A 9,728-nucleotide genomic window follows, 5' to 3' on the forward strand; every position below is an offset into this window, starting at 1 on the left:
ACCTGCATGTCTTTGGACTGTGGGAGGAAACCCACATGAACACGGGGAGAACATGCAAGTACATGTTGTCCTTTGTACTATCAGTTCCGTGAAAATAAAATGTAAGATTACTTTGTTCACTGACACAGACACGCACACACAGATAGTTGTCTTTGCAAAGTTTGGTAGCCAACGTAAGGATTTAGTGCTGCAGTACATGTTTCCAGTTGTACAGGGAAGTCCTAAGATTGTAATGCAATACATATTTCTGGTGATGAAAGAAATATTCCCCTGCCTTCACAACTTTACTTATGATTGTTGATGTTTCCCCAGAGGGTCACACTCTCTCTGGGGATTTGCAACATTTATACACGGACAGACCCAATTCCCAGAATTCAGTGTAGTGGTTATGTTGGATGATCTTCAGGTGCTCTACTATGGCTGCAACATAAAGAAATGGATCTCTTGAAGCCAACCAAGCTCAACAAATGTTGTTAACGATACTATCCTTGAAGGTGCAAAGATTGTGATGGAACATGTTTATAATTCCATGAGCAATCCAGCACACCATGTAAACCTCCTCTCCAATCACACTGAAGGTGAGCTGAGTGCACATTGCAATGGTCATTGTTTAATTAAAAAAATATTTAATTTATGAAGTATAAACTTGTTGCAGCGTGGTCGCCCAATGAAATATAAACCAGCCTTAACCGGTACATTCACAAAAATTAGTGACAATCTGTAAAACCCCACAGCTAACCCAATGACGGAATTTAGCGGGGGCCGAAGGGGGTTTTGCGTGCTTGTCCTTCTGGCGTTGCTGGGAGAACATTAGTTGGGTTAATTATTATCCTCCGTACAAGAACAGAGCACAATTATGTTTAAGAATATACTGGGTCCGTTGCCATGAGTCGGATATGGATTGACCTGCCCCATATCCCGCTTATAGCTGGCCAGAAACGGATCAGTACAATTCTTAATATTCTCCGTTCTCAAACGGGGCCGTATTGTACGCTTAGTGGTTACTATAGTTTTACTCGTTTATCTGACTCCATTTAAAATATAATTTAGAAATTTGGGTTTGCAACTTACGCGGACCTCGGGAGTGATTACATTCGACTTGTACCTGCGCCACCATTACTCAATAGATCCTCCCGGGATTAGCATTACTGCTGAAATCTCAGTTCGGTGGAGAACTCAGAGGCTGCGGGTCCAGTCAACACAATACATGCAAACCTGCCATGATAGTTACGAGCCCAGCATTAACTGGGCTCCTTAGAGCTAATTTGGCAGGAACCAGCGCCGTAACGCCCAAGGGTTCCCTTCGCACCAAATCACAAGAGCCGTGCGTCACCCGACCCTTTAAGGGACAGAAATTGCTGGCCGCACAGCTTAGAACTACCACAGGTGTACCGCCCCGCCGATCGGTCGGTCTTCGGCCACCATTTCCCTCTGAGTATTCAGTTGTAACTTAGGCTGAAAAGGTACAAGATGAATTAGAGTCATGGAGATCACGCAAGTTCCAAACAAAATAGTTTATTCGCAGACAGGTAGGTTATTAGCTTTAGAATATCACAATCAAGTATAAAATACACAAATTAAGAATAGAGATAGAGTAAATAATCATACCTAGCCTGCTTGGACTACACACAAACACAGAGTATAGAATATGCCGTATGGAAAGTCGAATACGATCTTCCTGATACTTACATACACGTACAATATGCTGTGTGGGAAGTCGAATACGATCTTCCACTGCTACACATACATACATACATACATACATACATACATACATACATACATACATACACAAGACATGTTGTGTGGGAAGTCGAATACGATCTTCCCAGATTGGTCTGTCTCCCTTGCTTTTATGCCAAATCATACGTTTGGAACCAGGCGGCAGTGCCATAAATCAACCCGGAGGGGTGGTCAAATCTGGAATTTAGACCCCCACCGTTGGGGGTTGTTGAGTAGGGAAAATGAGATGATTACCAGGAGAGGACGTGTAGGTTTTCCCTTGGGATACTGAAACTGTAGTTTATTAAATTCCATTTGGTATGAAATGTATCTCATCCAATTCCTTGATTTTATCAGATCACATCCATACCAAACAGATTACCCTTATGTTTTATTATGTTGCAGTTATCATGAAACTTCCCTCCTGATTATCCATTTTACATTTGCAATTCCTGTTACCATTACATAAGACTTAATGCAATAATACAAGGATCACATGGGCAATGTTTTCAAGGTGTTACCGGGTCTATTTACTATCTTAATAGCAGTTTTGAATATTTAATCTAAGAGAGCAGTCTGTAATGCTGTAATGACAGCAGTGCCCAAATGAGGGCACTGTGGCATTGTCCGGAGTCTTCCCCCTTGGAAGTGACCAGGTATGGGGTCACAGGGAGGTCACCAATGTTCGGGAGGATTCTTTTCCCATGACCCAACTGGCCTTGGACCACTCATACATCTTAACTCCCCAACAGGTAGTCTAAACAACATTGAAACCCCAGCTCTCAGGCCCCTCACAAATGGCAGCCCTTCCTGACCTTAACCACTATGCTACAGGCCTCCCCATCATATCTATGAATGCTGTAGTTGGGAGTTTTCATGATAACTGCATTATGCTGTAAATATGTCTTTGTGCCTCTCATGGTAATATACCTTTGGGATAAACCTGATTTGGGTGAATGAAAGGAAAGGAGACATCCCAGACTGTTTGGTTTCTTCTCCTTATCTCCGAAATCCAGGCCTTAGTTCTTGACCCTAAAAGTGAGTCACCCATCTATAATTTACAGCCAGGCCCACCAGGCAGGGGGCTAAAACACATGGCTTCTACAGAGACAGCTTTTGCCCAGTTTCCCCTCGGCTCCTGAATGGTTGTGATATCAAAGGTAGACTGTTACAAAAACTAGACCATTACACCAGTCGCACTGAACCAATCAGAATAATACCAAACATCACTATATTCTGACCTGGGATTATCATGAAACATCTTTATACCATCTCCAATATTCCTGTTCTGGAATGTGAGAAAAGAGGGCCCAAGAAGGCGCCTCTAAGAATCCTTCTCTAGCTCTCCCCCACAGGCATGTGTGCCAATGGTGGGGGCTAACAATGTATGCTCCAGGAGGGGGAAGTCAGCAAGCTGACCAGCACATGAGACCAAATGTTACTTATGACTGGCTTACAAATCAAAACTAGTAGCAAGACAGAGGGCATTAAGAATGTTTCTTTATGAATGAATATTCAAAGTTTTGGAATTTTCAATAGATGTTGCACATTCAACAAAGTCTGATATATAACTGTATTCTTTAGGTCACAAATGCAATTGAGGAGGGCACTAGACTACAAATATTCTAATTGCATTTTCATGAAAGCATATCAAGAAAGTAGGTTGATGTTTGAGACTCTTGGTTTATTTGCTTCTTTTATTCTCTTTGTTTTGAAGGAGTTCATGTTCATCAGAGGCAGGGTAGATGTGTGCTGGACAATGACAAGCCCAGCCCGGTCATGGTGTGGGATGCTTATGATGTGACGTTATGACATGCATAATCACACAGTCAGCCCTCAATGGCCACAGCTTAAGTGGATAGAGAGGAAGAACAATACATTTTAATGATATTTATAAATATTTATCAGCCTATTTGTATCCAAACACTAAAGTACTATCTGGAGAAAGAGAAGAACATTGTGTTGAGAAAAGGTAAAGTAACCTTCCACAAACGCCAAACTAAAGCACATGTTCTTTATACCTTGATATCCTGTACAGTTTGGAATTGCTGGACTGTTACATTTCCTGTGGCAGTAATGGCAGACATACAGTGGGGTGCAGACATTTGGGACATGAGACCTTTCTGAAATTCTAAAGCGAGATTGCTTTTTATTTTCATTTTTTACTGTTTATACATGATAAAAAAAGGAAAAAGGCCCTGTGCAAAAGTATGGGAATCCTTTTGGATTATTATTAGTGGATTCATTTCCACCAGGGCAAAAAAAGATTCTCTCAATGTTTCAAACTGCCTATTATATACTGTGTAAACCCAAACTCTGCACACAAACAAACACACCATTTCTGAAAAAAGATTTACAGAGATGGATTGTAGCAAGAAATTGCACAACATGGAATGAGCGCCAGTGTTAACATATGTGCAACCTGTCCATTGTACAAAAGTGAAATCAATGTAAAACTACGCTGAGTGTTAACATTGCTACGATATATCTTGGCTGCAGTGCTATTGCCTTGTTGATGTCCAACAAAGTAATAATCCCTTCTCCCCCATTTCTTTCCACAGCCAAATTGGCTAAATAAGAATCTGAAGTAGAAGTTATAAATAAGTGCTTATGGCCTAACATTTTTCATTGTTGAGAAACAATACTAGTGCACATAAAATTCTTTTTTAGCATGGCTATATAAAAAGTCAAAAATCCAAGGCACACTTGACCTTGCCACACAGCACACTTGCCACTGCACTGAATATGTCGCTATAAAAGGTCTGCAATTCCTACACACCTTAAATACCTTCAGAGCTGACAGTGCTTTAATCTCATTAATCTTCATTGTTATACAGTGCCAAAACAACCAAAATTGTGTCACTGTCCCAATACATTCACATTTAACTTGACATTTAATACGTTTTAAATATTTTTGTTATCATGGTTTATGTTGTAGTCCCCATCATCTACATGAAGAGTATCCTGGATCCAACCAGCCCAGGCCTGCCCTTTGTTTTGTTTTTGTGGCTTCGTACATCCTCTAAGCACTGGTCTTTTTGCTCTCAAAACAATTCTTTGTGGAATGGATTCCACAAGATATTGAAAGAAATTCGAGATTCTGTTCCATGACATGATTGCCTCCCAAAATTTCTTCTAATTTGTCTTCTGTTCTATCACATCCTATCCACAAGGTGTTCTATTGGATTCAGATCCGGTGACTGGGAAGGCTACTGAAGAACATTGAACTCATTTTCATGTTCATGAAACCAGTCTGAGATGACTTGCATTGTGACATGGGGCATTATCATGCTGGAAGTCGCCATTAGAAGATGAGTACATCCCATGTGAGGAACCTGTGCTTCCCTGCATTGTATACCTGCCCTTTCTCTGGCTAATGCACTGCTGTTTCCCCCTCCAGAGCGCCCCAGAGTCAGGCTGGTCCACAAGCCACGTACTGAGACTGGAGAAATGAAGGTGAGCTGTCTGGCCACGGGCTTCTACCCCCGACACATCAACCTGACCATGCTGAGAGACGGGCATCCCATCCCAGATGAGGAGCTGATTCTGGGGGGGTGTTACCCAATGGAGACGGGACCTACCAGACAAGGAGGACCCTGAGTATCCGTTCAGAGGAACTGAGAGAGAGACATCATTACACCTGCTCTTTCACACATCTTACTCTGGACAACAAGCTGGACATAAACTGGGGTATTTCAGATAATTATATGCTCTGTAACACATTATAGTGGAATCATTGGGACAGGGTGGAACATTGCATTTCCAGTTTGAAATAGAACGTTGTCGAGGACCTGGCCCTAGGCCCCCCTGATGAGAGATTGACAGGGATGGGTTAGGCAGGAATGCATTGTTAACCCCTTGCATATGCCATTGAGGTGGTAGCAAGAACGCCCGTAAGAGGAAAAATATGTGGTTCAGAGCTAATGAGCAACGTCATGGCCTGTGTATCATTTATTTACTGAGTATCTCACTGTAATGCTCTGTTTTACAGAACCAGAGGAAGGATGTTGCAGTCATCAGTTCTCTGGTTGTAGTGCTGGTGCTGGTTCTTGTCTTTACCATGCTTTTATTTGTCATCTATAAGAGGAGATGCAGAGGTGAGGCAATATTCATGAGGATGTCTTGAATGGGGCAAGGGTGAAACATTTTTATCTTGATCATTTTGTCTTTTTGCAGTCACTTTGTAGTTACCTAGACCTCCCTAAGAATTGACTCTGCATCCTGGCTGCTTGTTAAAGGTAAGTGCATAAATATTGCATTTACCTTTAGCAGTGTCTACAGTATGCTCTTCTGTCCCTGTATCACTGATAGTTTGTCTTCTCAGTTTCAGAGTCAGAAGACACAGCTTCATGTTCCTGTTTGTTCACACCACTGGCATCAAGTGTGCATGTGCAGGCCATTATCTGCATGACAACATATAGGCTCCAGCACCTCTTATTCTATTTCACCTGTCAAGTTAATTATTCTGTGTATATAATTTACAGTTATGTATATTTTAATATTGAAAAATGTAATTGATATTTGTTTTCAATATCATTACAAAAACAAATCTATAAGTAGTTCAGGCCAAAGGGGTCTCTTAAATGGCGATACAATATGACCACCTGCCATACAAGACATTGTCAATCCATTTATCAACAAGAAAGTTCCTACTTTGGGACAAATAAGCCACATCTGCAGTTCATAATTAAATGGTCTATAGGACCCCAATCAGTCAAAATTGACTCAAAGCTGTTTATTGAGCCACACACCCTCAAGCCCCTTATACAAAATGTTCACCTTTGGTGCCTAAAGCCTGATATTAAGACCAATTAAATTCGGACCCCTTAACCTTAACCCATTTAGTTCCCTTCCTGTTTTCATTCCTTCTACAGTGAGCCTTCCTTTTTCATTCATTCCTTTTTCTACAGTGCAATTTTTTACAAACTTTTCGACTTGTTTCTGCCTAAGAAGAGTTCAAGGAGATGGAGGTTGAGAAGGAGAGATATGGGGGAAAGGCTGGGGGAAGTGCTTACACTTTCTTTCAGGAAAGTGTCTAATTTAGTCAGCAAAATAAAGTATTTACACCTCAAGACACATAAAATAATTAAATAATAAATTATTTTAAATGTAATGTTATTTTGTTTCATTTCTTGAAAAAGCAAAGAAAAGCGAGAGGTGTGTAGCTTTTATTTAAAGGTACAATAGGTAAGATTTTTGTGTTAAAACATTGTTATAACATCATAAGATCACCCTCTGCCTGTGTTTATAGTCCTTAAAATTCTGGTTGCAAAATATACAGTTGACAGCCCGACATTCGGTACCAAAACATTTTATAACTGAACAATAATTCAGGCTCATTGGTTGAAAATTGGTTCTACTTGCAACGGACAATCGTGTTTCAACTTCAGCCTGTTTTCAGAAAAGGGGGAGGAATAAACAGTGTTGTGGTTTGAAGGTGTAAAACCCCACACTAACCCAATGATGGAATTTAGCAAGGGCCGAAGGGGTTTGCATGCTTGTCCTTCTGGTGTTGCTGGAAGAATATTAGTAGGGTTAAATAGTAATGACCACTATGCGGAGAGTCTAGATCAGCTAATGAATAAACCACGTTACTGAGACAGTAGTACCACTCTGCCTTCCGCTCTTTACTGGTCTGGGCTGACCTAGAATCTCCACAGTAGGGTCAATACATCTACCTTCGTTATCTGACTACCTTCGTTATCTGAACCTCGGGAGTGATTACACTCGACTCTTACCTACGCCACCATTACTCAATATATGCTCCCGGGATTAGCATTATTGCTTAAATCTCAGTTCAGTGGAGAACTCAGAGGCTGAGGGTCTAGCCAACACAATACATGCAAAACACTGCCATGATAGTTGCGAGCCCAGGTTGGCGTAGCATTAAATGGGCTCCTTAGAGCTAATTTCACAGGAACCAGCGTCATAACACCCAGAGGGTTCCCTTCGCACCAAATCACAAGAGCCATGCACCACCAATCCTTTAATGGGCCGAACTTGACGGCCTCACAGCTTCGAACTACCACGAATGTACCAAGCTGCTGATCAGTCGGTCTTTAGCCACCATTTCCATTTTGAATTTGAGTCATGGAGATCACGCAAGTTACAAACAAAATAGTTTATTCGCCGACAGGTAGGTTATTAGCTTTAGAATTCCAATAGTCAATTACAGATACACAAATTAAGAATAGATCGAGTAAATCATCATACCTAACCTGCGTTGGCTACACACAAACAAAGAGTATAGAATATGCCGTGTATGGGAAGCTGGTTACAATCTTCCGCTGCTACACATACATACACAAGACATGTTGAATACGATCTTCCTGATACTTACTTATACGTACAATATGTTGTGTGGGAAGTCGAATACGATCTTCCTGATACTTACATATACGTACAATATGTTGTGTGGGAAGTCGAATACGATCTTCCCAGATTGGTCTGTCTCCTTTGCTTTTATGCCAAATCATATGTTTGAAACCAGGCGGCAGTGCCATAAATCAACCTGGAGGCGTGGTCAAATCTGGAATTTAGACCCCCACCGTTGGGGGTTGTTAAGTAGGGAAAATGAGATGATTACCAAGAGAGGACGTGTAGGTTTTCCCTTGAGTTACTGAAACTATGGTTTATTAAACTTTATTTGGTATGAAATGTATCTCATCCGATTCCTTGATTTTATCAGATCACATCCATACCAAACAGATTACCCTTATGTTTTATTATGTTGCAGTTATCATGAAACTGATTATCCATTTTACATGCAATTCCTGTTACCATTACATAAGACTTAATGCAATAATACAAGGATCACATGGACAATGTTTTCAAGGTTTTACCGGGTCTATTTACTATCTTAATAGCAGTTTTGAATATTTAATCTAGGAGAGCAGTCACCGGTGTAAAGACAGCAGTGCCCAAATGAGGGCACTGTGGCATTGTCCGGAGTCTTCCCCCTTGGAAGTGACCAGGTATGGGGTCACAGGGAGGTCACCAATGTTCTGGAGGATTCTTTTCCCATGACCCAACTGCCCTTGGACCACTCATACATCTTTCCCTTATCTTTGCCCAAAACTCCCCAAAAGGTAGTCTAAACAACATTGACCAGAAACCCCAGCTCTCAGGCCCCTCAAAAATGGCAGCCCTTCCTGACCTTAACCACTACGCTACAGGCAGCCCCATCATATCTATGAATGCTGTAGTTGGGAGTTTTCATGATAACTGCATTATGCTGTAAATATGTATTTGTGCCTCTCATGGTAATATACATTACATTACATTACATTACATTATTGGCATTTGGCAGACGCTCTTATCCAGAGCGACGTACCACAAAGTGCATACCCATAACCAGGGATAAGTGCGCTGAAAGACCCTAGAGGGAAGTACAATTTCAACTGCTACCTGTACAACAAAGATAAGGACGAGGGCCAATATATATATATTTTTTGGAACAAAGAAACAAACAAACAGAGCAAAAGTGACCAAAGTTAATTATCCAAACACTGCTTACCTAGCCAACTAAAAATACCGATACACAAAGCAAGTCACAGAGACAACAATTAAGGTTCACAGGGAGGTAGGGAGGGATGGGGAGAGGTGCTGCTTGAAGAGGTGTGTCTTCAGCTTGCGCTTGAAGGTGGGGAGAGATTCTACAGTTCTGACCTCAACGGGGAGTTCGTTCCACCACCGTGGAGCCAGAACAGACAGTAGTCGTGAGCGTGAGGTGGAGGTTCGGAGAGGGGGAGGTGCCAAGCGGCCTGTGGAGGCTGAACGAAGAGGTCTGGCAGGGGTGTAGGGTCTGATGATTTTTTGTAGATAAGCTGGGGAAGACCCTTTAACTGCTTGGAAGGCTAGCACCAATGTTTTGAATTTGATGCGAGCCATGACAGGCAGCCAGTGGAGGGAAGTAAGCAGGGGGGTGACGTGTGAGTATTTGGGAAGGTTAAAGACCAGACGAGCTGCTGCATTCTGGATGAGTTGGAGGGGTCTGATGGCGGACA

The 9,728-nt window shown here is 41.7% G+C and overlaps 1 pseudogene; it reads left to right on the forward strand.

The window, feature by feature from the left end:
* Positions 1–3,606: 3,606 nt before the first annotated feature.
* LOC133139506 (class I histocompatibility antigen, F10 alpha chain-like) lies at positions 3,607–5,823 on the forward strand (annotated as a pseudogene).
* The last annotated feature ends 3,905 nt before the right edge of the window (positions 5,824–9,728 follow it).

Source organism: Conger conger, chromosome 10, assembly GCF_963514075.1.
Source record: "Conger conger chromosome 10, fConCon1.1, whole genome shotgun sequence".
Lineage (NCBI taxonomy): Eukaryota > Metazoa > Chordata > Actinopteri > Anguilliformes > Congridae > Conger > Conger conger.